Below are 19,672 nucleotides of genomic sequence, written 5' to 3' on the forward strand. Positions count from 1 at the left end.
AGTTTTAAAAAACCTGCCCATCTGATCCATGACTGTACCTGAAATTTCAGTAGTGGTGGCTTGATTCCTTTTGGTTGAGGCATTGCTATCTTTATGACCCTGTTAAAAAGCAGATATCATAAGCCTTCATAGGAAAGTAGACACTTACAGGTCTATAACACATAAATTACATTATCAAATACTTTCTTTCCAGTTTGCTGAGAATACCCTGAGAGAACAGGAATTGTACAAATGTTAGAGGGCTCCAATTACTTTGAAGCATGAGATACTGTCCTACACCAGAATGGGGTGGGACCCGTGGGAAGCCCTGGACCACCAGCAGCAGCATTAACAGAAAGGGCACGAAGTGAGAGGAGTAGTGGGATGATCCTGTGAGGTGGGTGACGATTGCTGAGGGAGAACCCTGGGAGATCAGGTGGGTGATTGCTGCCTTTTGCTGAATATGTAGTATGTTCCAGGAATTGAGCCACACACTCACATCTGCATGAGCTCATGTAATCCCCGGAGCACTGCTGTGGGGCAGATTTTATTACTGTTATCCCCCTCTTATTGATGACAATCCTGAGCCAGAGAAAAGTTAAACAACTTTCTCAAGGTGACACACCTAAAAAGTGCCTGTGTCAGGATTCCAACACAAGTAGCGTCACCCCAGAGCCTGCATACCCTTCTTCTAAAGAGTTCACACATGCATGACTACAGGAATAAATAAAGGTGTGATGATACCTGTGACTCTAAGAAGCCATTCAAGCTTCCCATCATATAGTGTTATGGTTTGGATGTGAGGTGTCCCCCAAAAACTCACATGTGAGACAATGTAAGAAGGTTCAGAGGAGAAATGATCATGTTTTGAGAGTCTTGACCTCATCAGTGAATTAATCCCTGATGGGATTAACTGAGTGGTAACTGGAGGCAGATAGGGTGTGGCGGGAGGAGGTGGGAATTGGGGCATGGCTTTGGTATATATATATCTGTGAGTAGAGTCTCTCTCTGCTTCCTAATCATGGCGATGTGAGCTGCTTCCCTCCACCATCCTCTCCCGCCATGATGTTCAGCCTCACCTTAAGCCCTGACGAATGGAGTCAGCCTTCTGCGGACTAAGACCTCTGAAACCATGAGCCCTCAAACAAACCTTTCCTCCTTTATAGTTGTTCTGGTCAGATCCTTTTAGTCATAGCAGCGAAATAGCTGACTAAAACATAAAGCAATGATGATACTTTATATTGTGTGTCTGTTTACAAAGCACCTCCACACGTGCTGACCTTGTGGATGGCATGGGTCGGGTGGGTAAGGTCTGTAGAACTGACCGGAGGGATCCTTTGAGCTCTGTTGTATCAGAAGGAATGATCTGAATATGGGAAAGTTAACCCTTCCATAAAACTGTAGGCAGGGCTCCTCTACCCTTTCTCAAGCCTTCTCCTTGACTTCTCTCCCTCTGGGATTCAGCAAGCATGTTGGGAACCATGAGCTTGGAGAGGTCACTTGAAGAATGAAAGGACCCAATGAATTAGCAGCCAAACCAGAACTGAGTGAGGTTGGGAATTTTAGATTAACTTTTTACTTTTAAAAGTCATAGTCTGGGGCTGGGGTTTTGACTTAGTGGAGAGGGCTTGCCTAACATGTGTGAGGCCCTGAGTTCAATTCTCAGCACCACACAAAAATAAATAAATAATAGAAAGGTATTGTGTCCATCTACAACAAAAAAATATTTTTAAAAAGTCATAGTCTGATCATTTGGGGCACTAGCTCAAGTTCCACTGGGTCATTGTGGGATGATGGTAATGAGAGGGGCGGAATGGAGCTGGGCTCTATGTCCTTGTGGACCCGACTTCAGTCCTTTGTTTATTGTCACTAATGTACGCCCTCAAAATGTAAGTGGTCCTCGTCCCATGTGGATGTGTACAGGACACAGGTTGGGCAGTAGCGACACCATCCCTGGTTTCAAGAAGCTCCCAAGTCTGTTAGGGAGAGAAAGCCAGCACCAGGAACAACTGGTCCATATCCAGAGCTATGGCAGGGGAGAGGATGAGAGATGGAAGGCCCAGAAGTGACAGGAGAGCTGCTGGAGAGTGGCAGGTACCTTCCTGCCTATTTAAATCTACCCATCACTTAGGACCTGGCCCAAACATGTCCTGCTCTCAGAAGCCTACTATGCTTTTGCATGTGGACCCCTTCACTTTCTGGGCTCACACAGCATTTCTATTACACTTCCAATCTTGTTCTTGACTTGATTTTATCCCCCCGGTTGTCCTCATCTAGACTGGGACCAAGCTCACTGCTATGCCCATCTTTTATTTCTTTCCTAGCAATTCTTTCCCAAATTCACTGGGAGATTTAATTACCTGGGGAACCTGTTCAACAGCAGATGTGGATCCAGTAAGTCTGATGTGGAGCCCAAGACTCTGCATTTCTCATGGTCTTCCAGCAGATGCTGATGCTGTTGGTCTGTGGACCTCGCTCAGGGCAAAAAGACTCTGCAGTATTGAACACAAACCAAATCTTTAAGCTAGCCTGATTTATTGAACTGGTTAATGGGCATATCACATTCCTAATCTGTGTCTCTCTCTCTTTTCCCATAGGCTAGATGAGGTCATTTTTTGAGACTTGATAATTGCAAGTCTTCTGTGTCATTTTCCGTGCTCCTTTTGCTGACATTAATAGTTGATCATGGCATTCTTTCTCATAGAGATTGAACATATGCTGTTGAGAAGGATTTCTCAATAGAGTACTCTAGAGAACTGCTTCTGGTCCAACAGTGTTGGCTGGAAAGATAGATTGTATTTGTTATCCTGGATAAGATGTACCCTAAGCTATTTTATAGTGGAATCACGTGGGCGTGGGTTACAGAGATGTCCCTGAACCTGAGAGATGAAGCCATTGCTTCCTTCAGCCTCTGGGAAATGGTGGTCAGGGGGTGAAGTCAGAGAACAGGTGTAGGAAGTGAATGATTAAATAAGTGGTTTCCAGTCATGTCTGTGCTTCAGAATGACTAGAACATTTTTACAAATGGTGGTGCTCGAAGCCACACCTAGATGTTACATTTAATTGGTCTTTGGAAATGATGGGGGAAATCAACATTTTAAAATCTCCCAGGTGAATCTAATATGTACTCAGGGCTGAAAAATCAGCCACTTAAGCCAAAGATCGAGTCGCTTGGTCCATATTCAACATGGGACTCAGAGAGAAGCAAAGCCTTGTCTTGTTCCCAACTGGTAACCCCAGGGCTAATGTAAGGGAAGTTCTTGGAAGTAGCTCCTGTTGAAAGAGCTCTCTGATTAGAGCTGAGTCCATCTCTTGAGGCAAACATTTGAGGAAAGAAGTCAACTCCTGGACATTGCTTGCTAAAAAAGAATTTATCCTCCAAAAATGAGGTAAGATAACCTGTATCCAGGCATGAGAATTTCTTAGAAGAATATTATTCTCCTTTGGCTTTTCACGTCTCAATTTTGTGGGGTGGGTGGAGACAGCTCCTCCTTCCTGATTGAAGGCTCAATTTTGGGGGATGGGTGGAGACTGCTTCCTGAGAGGCAGCCCTATTCACATTTGTCCTTCCTTGAGCCTCAACCGTCAATGTTGGTCTCCTTCTCTCACTTTCCTCCCTGATGTACATACCCCATTCCCTCTAATTCCCAGTCCTGCAGAACTCAGCTAGCTCAGAAAAAAGGTTGAACCCAGCTGATTCCCATTAAGCTGTGACTGACTGGCACCCCTGCCACTGCTGGAATAGAGCTGCTTACTGTCCTCATATCTTTCATTTATAGCATCCCAAGTGATAGATGGAGCAAACTGAAGTCTTCTACCAATTCCTGTTGGGGGATACTGGTGGGGCTCTTTAGAGGGGAAGGGGAATGGAATGGTATTCCTGAGCTCTTTGTGTGTGTGTATGTGTGTGTGTGTGTGTGTGTGTGTGTGTAGCTATCTCCTCAAGTGGTGAGAACAAGGTAGAGTTCAAGAACAAGCCAAGCAGCCAAACACTTGATGGAGAGTAGCCCATGCTTCTTCCCTCTTAAAAAAGAGAAAAAATACAAAAAAAGACAAAGGAGGTCTGCTTTAGGCAGCTTCAGCACATTTCTAATTATAGTGCCCATTTGTAACCAAGACTTTGGCCTTCCAAGAAGACTTGATTACGATATTCATAATTCATTGGCAGTCAGTCTATTACCGATTCAATGATTTCTCCAGCCAGGGAGAGAATCTTGATCCTTTAAAAACTGATTTTTCACATTAGAATAGCAAAAGCAATTAGTTTTATTTTTAGCTCAGTTAAGCAAAGGCTCTAATGAGGCTGAAAGGAGGTTTTCCCCATCTTTCTTTCTCCCATTCTTTCCCCTGACGTGCTTTGGGAAGATGCAACCTGGATGGATGTTGGCCTCCTGCTGCCACTGCGTCTTTGCTGGCTGCCTCTGGCTGCTTTAGGAAACCTACAGAACCAGGAGCTTGCAGGGCTGAGGGTGGTTCTCAGAACTTTGTATTCAGCCTTGTGTTTCCAGAGGCCTAGACTCCCACTTCAACTGTTGTCATGAAGGTGGGGGCGGAAGTGTGCACAGGGGTGAGTTTGGCAACCTTATCCCCTAAGCTCCACATTAGATCTGAAGTTTCTGGCAGGAAGACCTGAGAATAATATTACTTGGCATTTGGGACCCTCATTCCCACAATGTGGGCTCGACTTATCATTCTCAGCTGTGGCCCCCACCCCTCCCTGTTCTTCTGCACAGACCTCTACTCTGACCAGAATGATTTACTTCTAGACCCCCATCCAATAGGACCATGCACACATTACTCACTCTGGTCTGTCACCTTGTGGTTCTAATTTCGCCCAGGAAGGAAGAGGCTGGGCTACACTGCTCGCTGATCCATAAACATTTGGAATCAAATTGGTAGAAAAATAGGTTTTATTCTAAGTCAGCTTTGAAGGATGCAAGAAGAAACTTAATTGTTTCAAAGGTCCTATCTTCAAAATTCCTGAAATTGAGCAGAAATTTTAAAGGAGAGGAAGAAAGGGAGAAGCAACAGTGGCAGGGAAGTGAGACAAAGGCAGGAAATAAATATATATATTTATACACACCTGGTTAGACAGGCCAGAGGAGGGGATGATCTCTGCTCCCAGCTTCTTTGGTGCCTGTCGGGGTGGGGGTTGCAGGCTTTCAACTTCCTTTATCAGTAGGAGCAATTTGTTCCCAATTCAGAGGGTGCTTCCCAAATTCAGTCTGTTTCAGTTCTTTGACTACTTCCCTTGCCCTTCCCAATACCCTGGGACTCTCTTTCCTCTGAATTTTTAGAAACAACTCATTCTGATAACTATAAATTCCTGGACACTTGCTGTCTTAGACAACTGGTCAACCTGGTCAGGTTTATTCATCAACCAGATGCCTAGAGGTCTAAGGAGGTGGCCTGAAAGGGAGAAGCCTATTGGAGTGGTGACAGGGGAGGCCCAGGGAGCACAGGTCCAGTCTCAAGGATGTAGCTGACCTGAACTTCAACTACAAAAGCCTATTCTCACATTCAGCTTCTGGTCTGGTGTTTTCAATATTTTTCAAGATGAAGTTGGAAATCTAGATTTTAAAATATAAAATTTCCCCAATTTTCAAATGCTGGATTTAATTTTCTTTAAAGTCCTACATGGGTCAAAATCCATATCTGGGCCTACTATTTTATTTTTTCAGTTTTAGACTTTGAGAGTGACCTCTCAGAACCCAGATCAGGGTCCTGTTTTATAGCACCACTGAGCTCCTCTTGGCTCCTGATCTCTAAAGTAAAAGTTGAACCTAACATGGTGTAGGCCCAGGCAAGTCCAGGGGCTTCACAGTTCCACAGTGATGTGAGCAGCCAGCACTAAGTGGAGTCCCCTGGTCCAGGATTCTTTCTGCCAGGACCACACAAACAAAGGCCGATATTGCCTGAGGGTGTGGTATCAATGTTTGTAGCATCTCTTCTGTTGTCTAATCTTAACGAAAAATGGGGAAAACACCCTTTCCCCTGGAATGGATCAGATAAGGGAAAATAATATAAGATTTTGCTCTTGTTATTTTCTGCATCATTTTTCTGGGAAAGATGCTACTGAAATTTAGCACTGAAGAGACAACTCTTGAGAACCTACTGTGAGCCAGTCACTATGGAAGCCACAGGGAAGAGTGAGTCACACAGACCTAGGGCCTGGCTGGCTTGTTTTACAGTCACATGCTCAAGACTCTGAGCGCCTGGCGAGGGATTGGCCAAATTCATTGTCAAGTGTCTCCCAGCATTCTTCCAGCACCCCTTGGGGACTTCATGACTTGAATTAAAACATGGCACCCTGAGTGAGGCACAGAATGGAGGAGAAGCAATACAGACCTCCCAACTAAAATATTCAAACCGTTTCATCTTGGTTTGAGAATTTTATTTCTCATATGAATCTGACCTTGGCATGTCATGGCATCATTTTCTCTCTGTTGTGACAGAGTAGTATCCTGAACGGATACTGAATAATAAACCATTATGCTGGGTGATATTGCCTGGAAAACCTGGCATGCAGCTGGGGGAGCCAGGGCATGATCGATAACGGCAGCAATCAGGTAAAAAGCTGCAGTTAATGCATTCCTTCTGAATCCTCTTCCTCTTCTTCTTCCTCTTGGTTTTTTTTCCTGACTCCAATCCTTAACTCCCAGGAAAAATGGAGCATCGTTGTGTGTCTCTCCATCTCCAAGAACTGAAAGATTGCCTGCCATCCTCAGGGAGAGAGTATAAAAATTGGACCCTGGTAGAGGCTAGCTCAGGGTGTTGGATGAGCCTCTGACAGAGGATATGAATCTTTGTCCCAGGTCCCCGTGAAGGATGGCAGGGCTGACAAGCCTACATCAAACATGCCTCAGTCCTGGGGGATCTTTATCACTCACCCTGTGAACTCCGGTGGCACATGCTAATGAGGGTGCTGCTCCTATACCACCCTTACCCAGAGACTGGGGACAAAGATCCCTTGGAGGACTTGCAAAGGAGACAGTCAGCGCTCAGCATTCCCCACTCCCAATTTTCTAGTCCCCAAGTGTCATGGCTTTTATCTCCTTCTGCTTCATCTTCCTAGTCTTCTATCCTTGCTGGGGGCACAGACTTTTCTCAACTAACTGATCACTCTAAAGAATTGCACAGGTTACTCATTCCTCTTGATGGCCTATGTATGTACAAGGAGACCCCAGGCCTAAGACAGATGCCTCACCAGAGGAATAAATGGCCAATTGTCATATTTTCACACACCTGCTAGGAAGTAGTTTGGGAAGGGTCTTGAGAGCCCTATTTGAAAGTGGAGGTTCTTTTTTAACCATGGATGGTCTTGACAGTCAGCTGATGGGGGACTGAGCATCGATGGTGATGCTGATGATGTGTGCCTGATGCTGGGTAAAGAGCTCTACACGCGCCAGCTCTCGTGCGCCTCCCAGCAGCCCCAGGGAGGGCACTGCTATTATTCAGAAATGAAGAAACGGGGCCTCTGCTCAGTGGACCGAACTCCCCTACGGAGCTCAGAAATAAGCAGGGCTGGGAGCTGCTCTGGAAATCCTGCCTCTTCATAATGACAAGAGCGGAGGCCGGGGCTGTTCAAACACCATTTCCTCTGCTGCTTTCTCCAGTCCCACCCAGTCCCCGGGAGATAGAGTGAAGAAGCACAGTGACTTCAGACCCAGGTCTGAATTCTGTTTTCGCCGCTTAGAAGCTGTATGACCTTAGGCAAGTTATTTGACTTCTCTGTAACTGCTTTCCATTGTATATAATGGGACCAGCCTCACGGGGCAGTGGGGTTGGGTGGGGGAACTGAGGATTACAAGGGAGCCATGTAGGCAGGACCTTCAACATGGTTCCTGGCACGTGGTGTTGTCACTTACTTCTGCCACAGGGCACAGGGCTGGCAGCCCACACCGTCCCCCGCTGTTTTATGCACGTATTTATCTTCCCAACAAGACTAAGTATCTGGGGATACTTAGTATCTGGGGATAATATCTTGGAAAATATTTCCCTTGAAACTTTAGTCAATTAAATGAGACGACTGGGGTGGGAGTGGTAAGGACCGCCATTTCTAGGGTGTGCATTCATGCTATGCATTGCTCTAGGCCCTCCCAATGGCCTCCTTATGTAGCTTGCTTTGTAGTTGAGAGAATTGTGGCACAGATGGCTGAGTTAACTTTCCCAGGATCTTAAAGGCAAGTGGTGGGTTCTGGAGTGACCCTGGATGGCCTAGATCCTAAGCCCATACTCTTCTTCCCTATTCCATGAATCCATCCCTTAAGCATCCTTGGGCCAATTCCCATTGCCTTGAAAATGTTTCAAACGGGTAGGAACATGAGGCTCCCAGAGGGTGAGCTACTTGCTCCATGTCACACAATTAATTTAACAGTGGAGCTAGGGCAGGAGCCCAGCTCTCTGGACTGCCAGCCCAGGGCTCCTCAGATGAGGTGTGCCCTGTCAGATGGCGTGGTGATTAATTGGGAGAGAAGCTGTAGGAGGTTGACATTTTCCCTGCCTCATCTGTGTTTCCTGCCCACACACCAGGCCCTGAATGTCAAAGCCCCCCACGCTGCTGAGCTGGAGGGAAGGAGGGGAGCCCACTCAGTGTTATTAAGCAATTAAAAATACAGGCTGAGCAGATGTGGGGCAGCCTCACTTCCCCGAAGTGTGGGGCAACAAGGTATCTGGCCGCCTCTCGCTCACGCTGGGAGACATTTAAGGGACTGAATGAGAAGCAGCTCCTCTCAGCAGGCAGAGAAGGTGGTTTTGAGCACTCTTGCGGTGTTATTCCCCAGCTTAGCAGCCCTTGTGGTCTGGGGGACGGTGGATGAGGGGCCTGGGGGTGTGATCAGTGGCCTCTGAGGAATCACAGTTCCTATCTGCAAAGGTGGGCTGGGGCCTGACGGCTTTCTGTGTGTCTGTGGATCAGTTCCCAAAGCTGCTGAGTTCTTCCCTCTGCTGCCCTATGGGAATCCAGAAACCCAGGATTCCCCCAGGTTGGACTCAAGCCATTCCTGTTTTTCATTTCCACTTATGAACCCAGGACATTTTACTACAGGAAGAAATAGGCACTGAGGTTGGATGGTAAAGGCTCCTGCTAGAAGGTGACCTGAGGCCTTTATAAACAGGGCTGGAGGGTGGGCTCCCTTTCATCTTCCAGATTCCTCCATAGCAATGAATAGGCAGGTGTCCTTGCTCATTCCCTACAAACGTCTAGCATGGGGATCCCGAGCTTTGTGCCCTCTGTCTGTGGGTGCACTCATCCTGGGTTGAGACTAAACTTGACCTCTTGACCTCATGGGATGGGCCCAGGTTGGTCAAAGAGGTTCATGCTCTGTGCTGTGGAAGGCAGGCTTGGGGATGTCACTCCTATGCTCTGCAGCTCCTGACACGAAGGTTTCCAACGCATATTTAATGAATAAACTGAGATGCGATAGGCAGTTTGTTGGAAGTACCTTGTTGTTTTGCTCCCAAGGATCGACTCAACTTCAACCTCACAGAAACTACTAAAATATTAATTCAAGTGTGGTTCGTTGGCATGGAAATTATATAGTGGAAGTAGAAAATTACTCATGTTAGCTCACAGAGACACACGCGGACACACAGAGACACAAACCCAGAGACAGACACGGCACACACACAGAGACACAGAAACACACAGACACTGTTTTAGGCAGGTTTTTTTTGTCACTGTGACCAAAAGACCTGACAAGAACAATTTTAGAAGAGGAGAAGTTTATTTGGGACTTACAGTTTCAGAGGTCTCTGTCCACAGATCGTAGACTCCATAGCTCTGGCCCAGAGGTGAGGCAGAACATCCTGGAGGAAGGGTACAGCAGAGAAAGCACCTGAGGACATGGTACCAGGAAGGAGGGAGGGAGGGAGGGAGGGGGAGAGAGAGAGAGAGAGAGAGGGAGAGAGGGAGAGAGGGAGAGAGACAGGGAGAGAGAGGGAGAGAGGGAGAGAGGGAGAGAGGGAGAGAGGGAGAGAGGGAGAGAGGGAGAGAGGGAGAGAGGGAGAGAGGGAGAGAGAGGGAAAGAAAGAGGGAGAGAAAGGGAGATGGAGAGAGAGGGAGAGAAAGAGGGAGAGAGAGGGAGAGAGAGAGAGAGAGAGAGAGAAGGGGATTTCCATTCACCAGGTAAAAATTTATACCCAAAGGCACACCCCCAGAGATGAATCTCCTCCAGCCACACCCTACCTGCCTTCAGTTACCTACCTATAGTTATCACCCAGTTAATCCATTCAGGTGGCTTAAAGCACTGATTAGGTTGGGCTCTCATAACCTCATCACTTCACCTCTAAACTTTCGTGTATTCTTTCACATATGAGCTTTTGGGGGACACTTCACATTTCAACCATAACAGACACAGACACACACATAGAGATACACACAAGCACACACAGAGACACACACAGACACACATAGACACACCCACAATACTGCACTGAGAGCTGGGATTATGGCAAAAAATATCAAGCTTAAATTATGACAGAGTTAGTGTGAGGACAGGTAAGGGGAATAAATCTTCTGAGATGCTAAGAATTCCTTGCCTAGGAGAGGGAGAGTAGGTGGACAGGCAGGGCAGAAAATGTCTCCCACCTGGGTAAGGAGTTGAACTATTAGCCAGGCGTGGTGGCACATACCTGTAATCCCAGAGACTTGGGAGGCTGAGGCAGGAGGATCATGAGTTCAAAGCTAGCCTCAGCAACTCAGCGAGACCCTGTCTCTAAATAAAATGTAAAATGGGCTGGGGATGTTGCTCAGTGGTTAAGAGCCTTGGGTTCAATCCCGGTACCAAAAAAAAAAAAAAAAAAAAAAAAAAAAAAGTTGGACTGTTATTTGTATCAGGATGCAACTAAGTCATGGGAACACGGATTCCAGCATACTGTGAGGGATGGAACACCTAGGACTCTGGGAGGAGCCCACTCCCTGCTGTTCATCCACCTCTGGGTTCAGGAGCAGTCTGGAGCCTCTGCTTTGGGCTTAGGTGCATCTACCTTTGTGAGTCTAAAGGAACTGGAAAGATTGGATATCTTTTCTTCTCTCTTTCCAGGGAAACACAGGTGGGGAGAACAAGGACTAACCAAACCCACTTTTTTTAGCTTTTTTTCTGAACTAATTTTAGTCTTGCAGCAAAAGTTGCAAGATAGTGCTGTCTCCCTGAACCCTTCTTTCAGCTTCCTCAGGTGCTCACGTCTACAGCTGTTGCGTGATTATCAAGACTAAGAAATTGACCCAGGTGCAGTATGGTCAACTAAACAACACACCTCTGAATGCTCATCCACGGGTGTTCTTTCTCTGTCCCAGGGATCCTGTCCAAGATCTCACCTCGCATTTCATTATTCTCCCTCCTCTTTTGCAGTCTCTAATAATTCCTTAGTCTCTCCTTGTCTTTTGCAACCTTGACACTTTTAAGCCCTGCGGGGGAGAAATCCTGCTTCTCTCTGCCATGGTGAGCATCTGGATTCTCATATCAGCTCCCTCGTGTCACTGCGAAGACTCCTGAGTGTTTATCCCTGAAATGGGACAGCCTTCTCTGGCCTCTCCCAAAGGAGGCTAAGGACCTGATGAGATTGTGTGCTGGGCCTCTGTGACTGTCACAGGGTGATGATGCACATGGTGGGCCTCTCTGACCTCACCGGGGATCTAACAAGGTGAGACGCTGGGGACAGGCAAGCCAGAGCCTTATCAGACAACCAGTCCCCCTTTGCCACTCAAAGTGTCATCTCCATGGGAAACCAGGAGGGAGAGGAGAGGAAATGTTTCAGACTTCTCCCCTGACTTTTTCTAGAAGGTAGTGACCTTTCCAAGAGGCCCCAAAGATGAGATCACCCAGAATTTCATTCAGTAAATATTTCCAGCTACCTACCATATGTCAGGCAGAATCGTAGGTGCTGGTTGTTGTTAGTGACGGGAACAGGCTGAGGTCTCTGCCCGGTGGAGGTAGCAGGCTTGTGAGGGAGGCAACGTTTGAAAGTGATGAAATTCTATCTTCGACTACAAGTCGAAATGCTTTCCAGTAAAATCCATGCTGTAGGGGGACGGTGGCTACTGATGAATGGGGAGGGTTACAGAACAACGCACAACACTGGGGGTGGGAGAAAGGGTGTTGCCAAATGTCTCACCCACTTAAGCTTCCTCGTTTCAAGTTTCAAATCAAACTCCCACTTTGAATAATTAGACAATGCATGTAGTGGTGGAAATGTCATTCCTTTGACCTGGGAAAATGCTTCCTAATCGTTTCCTTTTGGCCCCCAGCATCTCGGGGGAGGAGAAGAAGGAATAAAAGCAGACTAGAGTCACTCACCCTCAGAATACTAATTCTGGGATAATAAGCAAGAGGAGGATTGCATGCATCATTTGGGGACATTTGAATAAGCACAAGAAAGTGGTGGAAAGACACACACCATACTGTTAATCTGCTAATATGGGAACCTAGTGAGTACAGAAGCACCGTGTTTAGAGGTGGGATGGGCAGATGGTGGAAATTTTTTGTTTATCTCTCTGCAGCTTGTAGCTTCTTATGGGTCTTGCTTTTGTAGTTGGGAATGAAAATTTAAGGAGACATTCAAACAAACAAAATAAAAAAGATGTATGAAAGGTAAGAAAGATCCTATAGGACTTCGGAATCCCCTAAATTTACATATGGCCTTTCTTTAAATGAGTCATTCATCCAGGCAAACACTATTCATTGTTTCTCTCTCTCTGGGCCAGTCTGTGCTAAAGATCAAGTAAGATGAATGAGACTTTATATCCACTTTTGGGTAGCTTTGTTTGGTGTTAACAAACTTTTTAAAAGTTGGCTTATCTGTTTCATTCTTTCCTCTTAGTTGAGGTGACATCCACGTAAAATAAAAGTAAGCGTTTTAAAGTGAACAGTGACAGTTAGTGCATTCACCATGCAGTGTAACCACCACATCTATCGAGTTCCAAAATATTTTCACACCCTCTCCATGCAAAAGAAAGCAGTTACTCCCTATGACTCCCTCCCAGCAGCCCCTGGCAACCACCAACCTGCTTTCTGATTCTGTGGCTTACCTGTTTGGGCATTTCATATGAATAGAGTCACATGATGTGTGACCTTTTGTATCTGGCTTCTTGCACTTGGGCATGTTTTTGAGGCTCATCCATGATGTAGCATTGTTGAGGTTTGGATCTTAAATATCTCCTGAAGGCCCGTATGCTGAAGGCTTGGTTGGCAGCCTTGCCACTCTTGGGAAGTGATGAACCCTTAGGAAGGTGGGGGTCTATTGGAAGAAATTAGGTCACTGAGGTGCCCCCTTCAAGGGGATATCAGGTCTCCAGCTCCTCCTTCTCTATCCACTTTTGCTTCTTAGTTCCCATGAGTGAAGCAAGTTTCCTCTGTCACACATTTCTGCCATGATGCGCTGCCTTAGTGACAGGACCAAGTGAGTATAGACTGAAACTTCTGAAACTGTAAGCACAAATCAATCTTTCCTCCTTATAAGTTATTTATCAGGTATTTTGTCACAGCAGTGGAAAGCTGACTAATGCAAATGCATCAATATTTCCTTTCTTTATATATATATTTTAATGATATACTATCATATATAAACGTCACAATTTGCTTCTCCAGGCAACCCTTGAAGAACACTTGGGGTTCTACTTTGGGGTATTGTGAAATAGAGCTGCTAGGAACATGCATGTGTTTGTTTGAATATCTGTTTTCAATTATTTTAGATGAAGACCTATGAGCAGATTTGCTGGGTCATATGGTACCTCTATACTTAATTTTTTGAGGAAATAGCAAATTGTTATAGTCACTGAACATTTTACACTCCCCAAAGCAATGTTTAAGGGTTGTAATTTTTCTACATCTTCATCAATACTTGTAATTTTCTTTTCTTAAATTATTATTTTTTTTAAATTACAGTCACCTTACTGGATATGGAGTGGGACCTCATTGTGTTTTTATTTGCATTTCCATAATAACTAATGACATTGAACATCTTTTCATGTGCTTTTTAGCTATTTATATATCTTTTTTAGAGAAATGTTTATTCAAATCTTTTGGTCATTTAAAAAATTGGATTGTCTTTTTGTGGTTGAGCTATAAGACTTTTTTACACACTCTATATATTAGATCTCTATCAGATGTATGATTTAAAAATATTTTCTCCCATTCTGTAATTTCGTTTTTCATTTTTTTATAATGTCCTTTGAGGCACAAAACTTTTTAACTTTGATGAATTTCAGTTTATCTATGGTTTTCTTTTTCTGATCATACTTTTAGTGTCCTGTTTAAGAAATCATTGCTAAATCCAAAAACGTGAAAATTTACCCCTAAAGAACAAATAAAACTAGTTTTTTGCTTTTGCTACATGCCAAGTTCAAGTTCATAGTAGAATATCTAGTATGCTTTGCTAGAGGGGAATAGAAATTCACCCCTCAGTTTCATAAATGCAAAGACAGAAAGGGATATATCATCAGTTGTATGTTGTATAGTGTCTGGGGATAAAGACCACTGCTCAGTAGCTATGCAGCTCTTATCAACCACCCAGGCTGCAAGACATTTCTCCCAAGGTTACCAGAGGGAAGGCCTTTTTGCAGTCAGTGAGAGATGTGGCTTGTAACATCTCCTGTTTCCAGGGTCAGTAATAGCACAGCAGGGAGCCTCGACCTCTCTAGTGTGCATATCATGGGAGGTCAATGCCTCAGTGACCCCAGAGGACAGTAGTGACAGCAAGTCTGTGAGGAGTTAACCACTGCCATCGAGGGTTTGGGCAGGCCCTTGAAAATAAGGATAACTGCCCCAAACCTTGGCTCCCCTGGCTGATAACAGTGAGTACCTAAGGATGCTACCCATAAAGGAGAAACTGTGTATGTGTCTGGTAATAAGAGCTTGCCAAACCTAGCAATTATTATTGTAGTCTAAGTCTTGTGTAGAGACTATCAATGGTCGCTGGTCCCCTGGTTGAGTGACCCCATTTCCTTTTGCATGCTCCTCTATTTCTAAGCCTGGACCATACCACCAAGGCTCTCAAATGCCCAAGATGCCCTCACAGTATTTTGATCCTGTGAACTCAAGGTGGGAGGGGGTGCGAGAGACACCTGATCTTCCTGGTTCTAGAGGCCCCAGGCTGGGCCTGGGTCACCCCCAGGACCCAGTGGGACTGCATGCGCACTACATGGCGAAGAGGAGGCATGACATCTGCCCCACTCCTCGCTGCTATCCCAAGACGAGGCCCCACTGCTCAAGACAAGCTTCTCCCTTGTACAAAGCAGGCTTAGGAGAAGGAATGTCCACATCAGAACTGAGACCCGGGTGTGTTCAGAATGCAATTTTATTTTGTTTGTTTGTTTTTTTTCGGTGGCACTGAACCTAGGGGTGTTCCACCACTGAGTCACATTTTTATATTTTGAGGCAGGGTCTCTTTGAGTTGTTGAGGCTGATGTGGAACTTGCAGTCCTCCTGCCTCAGCCTCCCAAGTTGCTGGGATTGCAAGCTTGTGCTACCATGCCCTGCCAGGAATGCAGTTCTTTGCTTCAGCAGCACAGCTCTTGGTGACTTTCAGGCTTTGGTAAATGCACATGACTTCTGCCCTTTTCCTCGGGTGCTGATCACTGTCCAGGTGGGTGTGACTTCCTTGACCTTGGTGTGGCACTGCCTCATGGAGGGCAAGGTGCTGTAGCACTTTCTGGTAAGAGGAGCATCCCTCTACAATTGCAGCCAAACTTTCACTGGTGTCTCAGGAAGAAGCATTTCTTCATAGCGAGTCCTGGGCACTTAATATATGACCCTTAAATCATTTAAAACTGGACTAGCCTGAGCAGTAGTGACGAGGCCAACACAGCTGGGAGCAATCTTGGAAGCACGTAGCGAAATGGCTGAGATGATCTAATAGATCTCGCTCCATCTCCAGAAGCCGACCCCCCTGCCTCTCTCCTTATTAAACCGAAGCTCCCCACTCACAGGAAATAAAACTGCTACCTGATATTTATATATCTTCAGAGAGTACTGTGATTCCGAAACCAGGGAGAATGGCTTAAAACTATTTATTGAAAAGGAGACTGTTTCTTGCATGAAGTAATCTTATTGGAAAAGTTACCTTATTTCTTCTACTGCACTTGGAAAATCTAGCCCGTTCATAAAGCAAAGGGCGAAACAGAAATTGATTTTTGTAGGCATGAGGTTGGTTTTTTGTACTTTGATCAGTGACTTGGAGCTGGAGAGTCACGTGATGGTTCTGGTATTTCCGACGCAAGGTATTCAGACGGAGATCATAATAGCTGTTTCTGACCTTGACTTTGAGCAGAACATTTTGGGAAACCTTATGTCACCCCAAGCCTCTGGTTATTTACGATCTTATGATACCTCTGGTTGATCTCTCCTGTTAAGCAACACCCTCTCCTCCCTCTCTGAACCATTCCTAGACTGTGAAGTTCTGAATGGATTTACTACACCTGTAGGGTAAACTCTAGACTCATCGTTCCAGCATTGAGGATGCTCTGCTTATAATTTGGATATGTAATATCCCCCAAAGACTCATGTGCTGAATGAAGACTTAGTTCCCAGGGCAACAGTCTTCAGATGTGGGTTTTTGGGAGGTGATCACAAGGGCTTCGACCTCTTCAGTGGATTAATCTACTGAAGGATTCATAGATAAATGGACTATTGGGAGGTGGTAGAAACTATAGGAGTTGAAGGAAGGAGGTCCTTGGGGGCATGCCCTTGGGGCCTATTCTGTTCCCCGCCCCCACCCCCACTTTCTGGCTGCCATGAGGTGAGCAGCTTTGCTCTGCCACACCCTCCCCACCATGATGTTCTGCCTCACCACAAGCCCATGGCAATGGGGCCAAGTGACTACAGTCTGAAAGCAAGAGCCAAAATAAATCTTTCCTTCTTTCAGTTGTTTGCCTCAGGTATTTTGTCATAGTAACAAAAGACTAACATACCCTCCAAGGTCGGATCCAATCTGACTTTGCCCCTGCCCCATTCTTTCCCCACCTTCAAGGTGTGAGTCTTCTGCCATTGTTGACCACTTTGGCTGCTGTGCATGTCTGGGTACATCATGACCCCTTTGGCATTTGTGTTTTTCTTTGAACTTCCCTTTATTAGATGCCTGCTTCCTTCCCAGGAACCTGTCCACAAGTGCCCTTAGAAGTCACACCTCCCATTTTCCTACCAGTGGACCTTATCCGTTCTCTGCACACTTACTGTCCTCTGAACTTGAGCCCCTTACTGTACCTGCCACCTACTCAGCATGGATCTTGTGCCTTGAAACAGCTCCTGCTTACTGTGTGGGCATCGATCTTATGAAAATTCAACCCTGTCTGCCGAAAAGTGCCGAAGAGGGATGCAGAGGATTCACCCATCTCTCCCAAATTGACAAGTTGAATCCCGACCCCCAGTACCTCGGAATGTGGTTGTGTTTGGACATAGGGCCTTTAAAGAGGTGATGATGTTATAATGAGACTGTTAGGGTAGACCTTAATCCAATATGACTTGTATCCTTGTAAGAAGAGGAATGTAGACAGAGGGATGCCAAGGATGCACATGCCCAGAGAAAAGACCAGGTGAGGATCCACTGAGAAGTTGGATATCTATAAGCCCCGGAAAAAGGCCTCTGGAGAAACAGACCCTGCCTGGCTTTGCTCTGAGGCTTCCAGCTTTCAGAACTGTGAGGGAATAATTGTGTATTATCTACCCCCTCCCCACACTTGGTATTTTGCTATGGCAGCCTGAGCAGGCCTCACATTCAGCCAGAGGGAGCCGAGGAGTGAGTGTGAGATGGTGGGAAGCTGCTGTTCCTGGTTCGGGTCTGTTCCCCCAGGTGTCCAAGAATGCAAGAGATGAGAACTGAGTATTTAAAGTTTAGCTAGCTTGCTTGTCGAATCCATTTCTTTAAACATTAACCATGGTTAACTACTTCATTTGGGGCTCCATCAAAGAGTTGGTGGTCTATTCCAATGCTGCCTGGGCCGGGCTTCCTGGGAGCTGTGGTTTTACTGACTTTGGATGGTTAATAAGGATTTCTTGAGGACAATGCCGATTATGTGTGTGCGACTGCCAGCTTCTGTGATTGCATCGAAGCTCAGCTCCCTATTCTGTGGGTATGTAAATGGTCCCCTCACAGGGGTGGCCTCTCCTTATCCATTCTGTAAGCAACAGAGTAATCTCTTTAAAAACTACCTGCCTAGTTCATTCCCATTCCCCAACTCCTCCATCTTGTCCACATTAACACCCTAAATTTATCCACTTAGGTTAAAATTCCAATCTGATTTTTACAGGACCTATAGAAGCCCTTCAAGATATGGATCTCGGGAGCTTTCCTGCCTCACTGGCACGACTTCCGCCCACACCCATGCTCCCAGCTCCAGCTGCCCTGGACCGGAATCCTCTGCCTCTCCCTTTTGCTGGGGAGCTCTTGTACACACTATCCCACCACCTGGAACACTGTCTCTCCCCCTCATCACCAGCTTGTCTCTGCTTCATCCTTTTAGACAATAAGTCAGGTGTCACTCGCCTGACCAGATCCTATCTCCCTGTCATAGGCACTTCAGGAACCTCTTCCCTGAAGCATTTACCTGAAAGCAATTTTCCTCTATGTCTTCCACTGGATTCTAAATTCCATCTGGGCAGAGACCATATCTATTTTTGTGTCTGGCACCCAATAGACACTTAGTAGGTCCTTTATTGCAAGAGACACACTTATCTTTCTCCTTTCCAGATCAGTTTGTCCAAAGCCGATCCCATGTCCTGTTCATCTGTGCATCCCTGTTCTCCGAAGCACTGGCCATGTAGAAATCATGGGTGGATCCTGTGGTCCTAAGGGAGGCAGTGGTCTCTAGGGAAAGATGAGAGTCGTAAGAGAGGAGAGGTGGGAAAATGTGCTTTGTGGGTGACAGATGTGTCACACGGAGAAGAAAACCAGAGATTAAAGAACCAGAAGAAAGGTCTTAGAAGCCAAAGAAAGAGTTTCAAGAAAGGCATGAATGATTAGCACTTAAGTCTAACAGAAAGGTCGGGCTGGGTGAAAAGTCCAGTGGATGGAGGAAGGAAAGCTGGGGCAGTTACCGGAGATGGAGGAGAGTCAGGGGTGAGGGCTTGTAGAAATGACTATGGAGCAGGAATTCTGAAATGCACCACTGTTGATATTTTGGACTTGACAGTTCTTGGTTGTGGGGGGCTGTCTTGGGCATGGGGTGTTTAGCAGCATCCCTGACCTTCACTCACTAGATGCCTGCAGTACTCTGCTTCCAGGTATGTCAGCCCAAGGTATGTCCAGACATCAATCAGTGTTTCCTAGGGGAAAATTGCCCCCAGGCTGGTTTGCCACTGATCTCATTCTTAGAGATGCTCCTGGAAGAAGAGCTGAGTGGTCACTAAGGGTGGGCAATACAGGGTGAGTCAGGCTTCCTAGCTGCAGGAATGCTGTGCTGGGACTCTCGTCCTGGGAAAGACCAGTGTAGGAGACGCAGGGTTTCCTGAAAAACTTCTCAGGAAATTTCCGCCACCCACAGGGAGAGCTCTAACATGCCCAGTGTCACTCAGGCAGTGAGTGCTGGAGGTGGGAGAGTCCCATGTCCCAGCTCCTTCCCATCTACCATTCCCTTTGCATTTCAGGGCTCACCGACACTCCTGCCCTCTCCTCTTCAGTCAACTGTCCCTTCTTTTTTCCCTCAGGTGCCAGTTCTCTTTAAGCACAGGCCAATCTGGGGATTATTTCCCTTTTCCCCTTT

The sequence above is a fragment of the Sciurus carolinensis genome, chromosome 5, assembly GCF_902686445.1.
Source record: "Sciurus carolinensis chromosome 5, mSciCar1.2, whole genome shotgun sequence".
Classification (NCBI taxonomy): domain Eukaryota; kingdom Metazoa; phylum Chordata; class Mammalia; order Rodentia; family Sciuridae; genus Sciurus; species Sciurus carolinensis.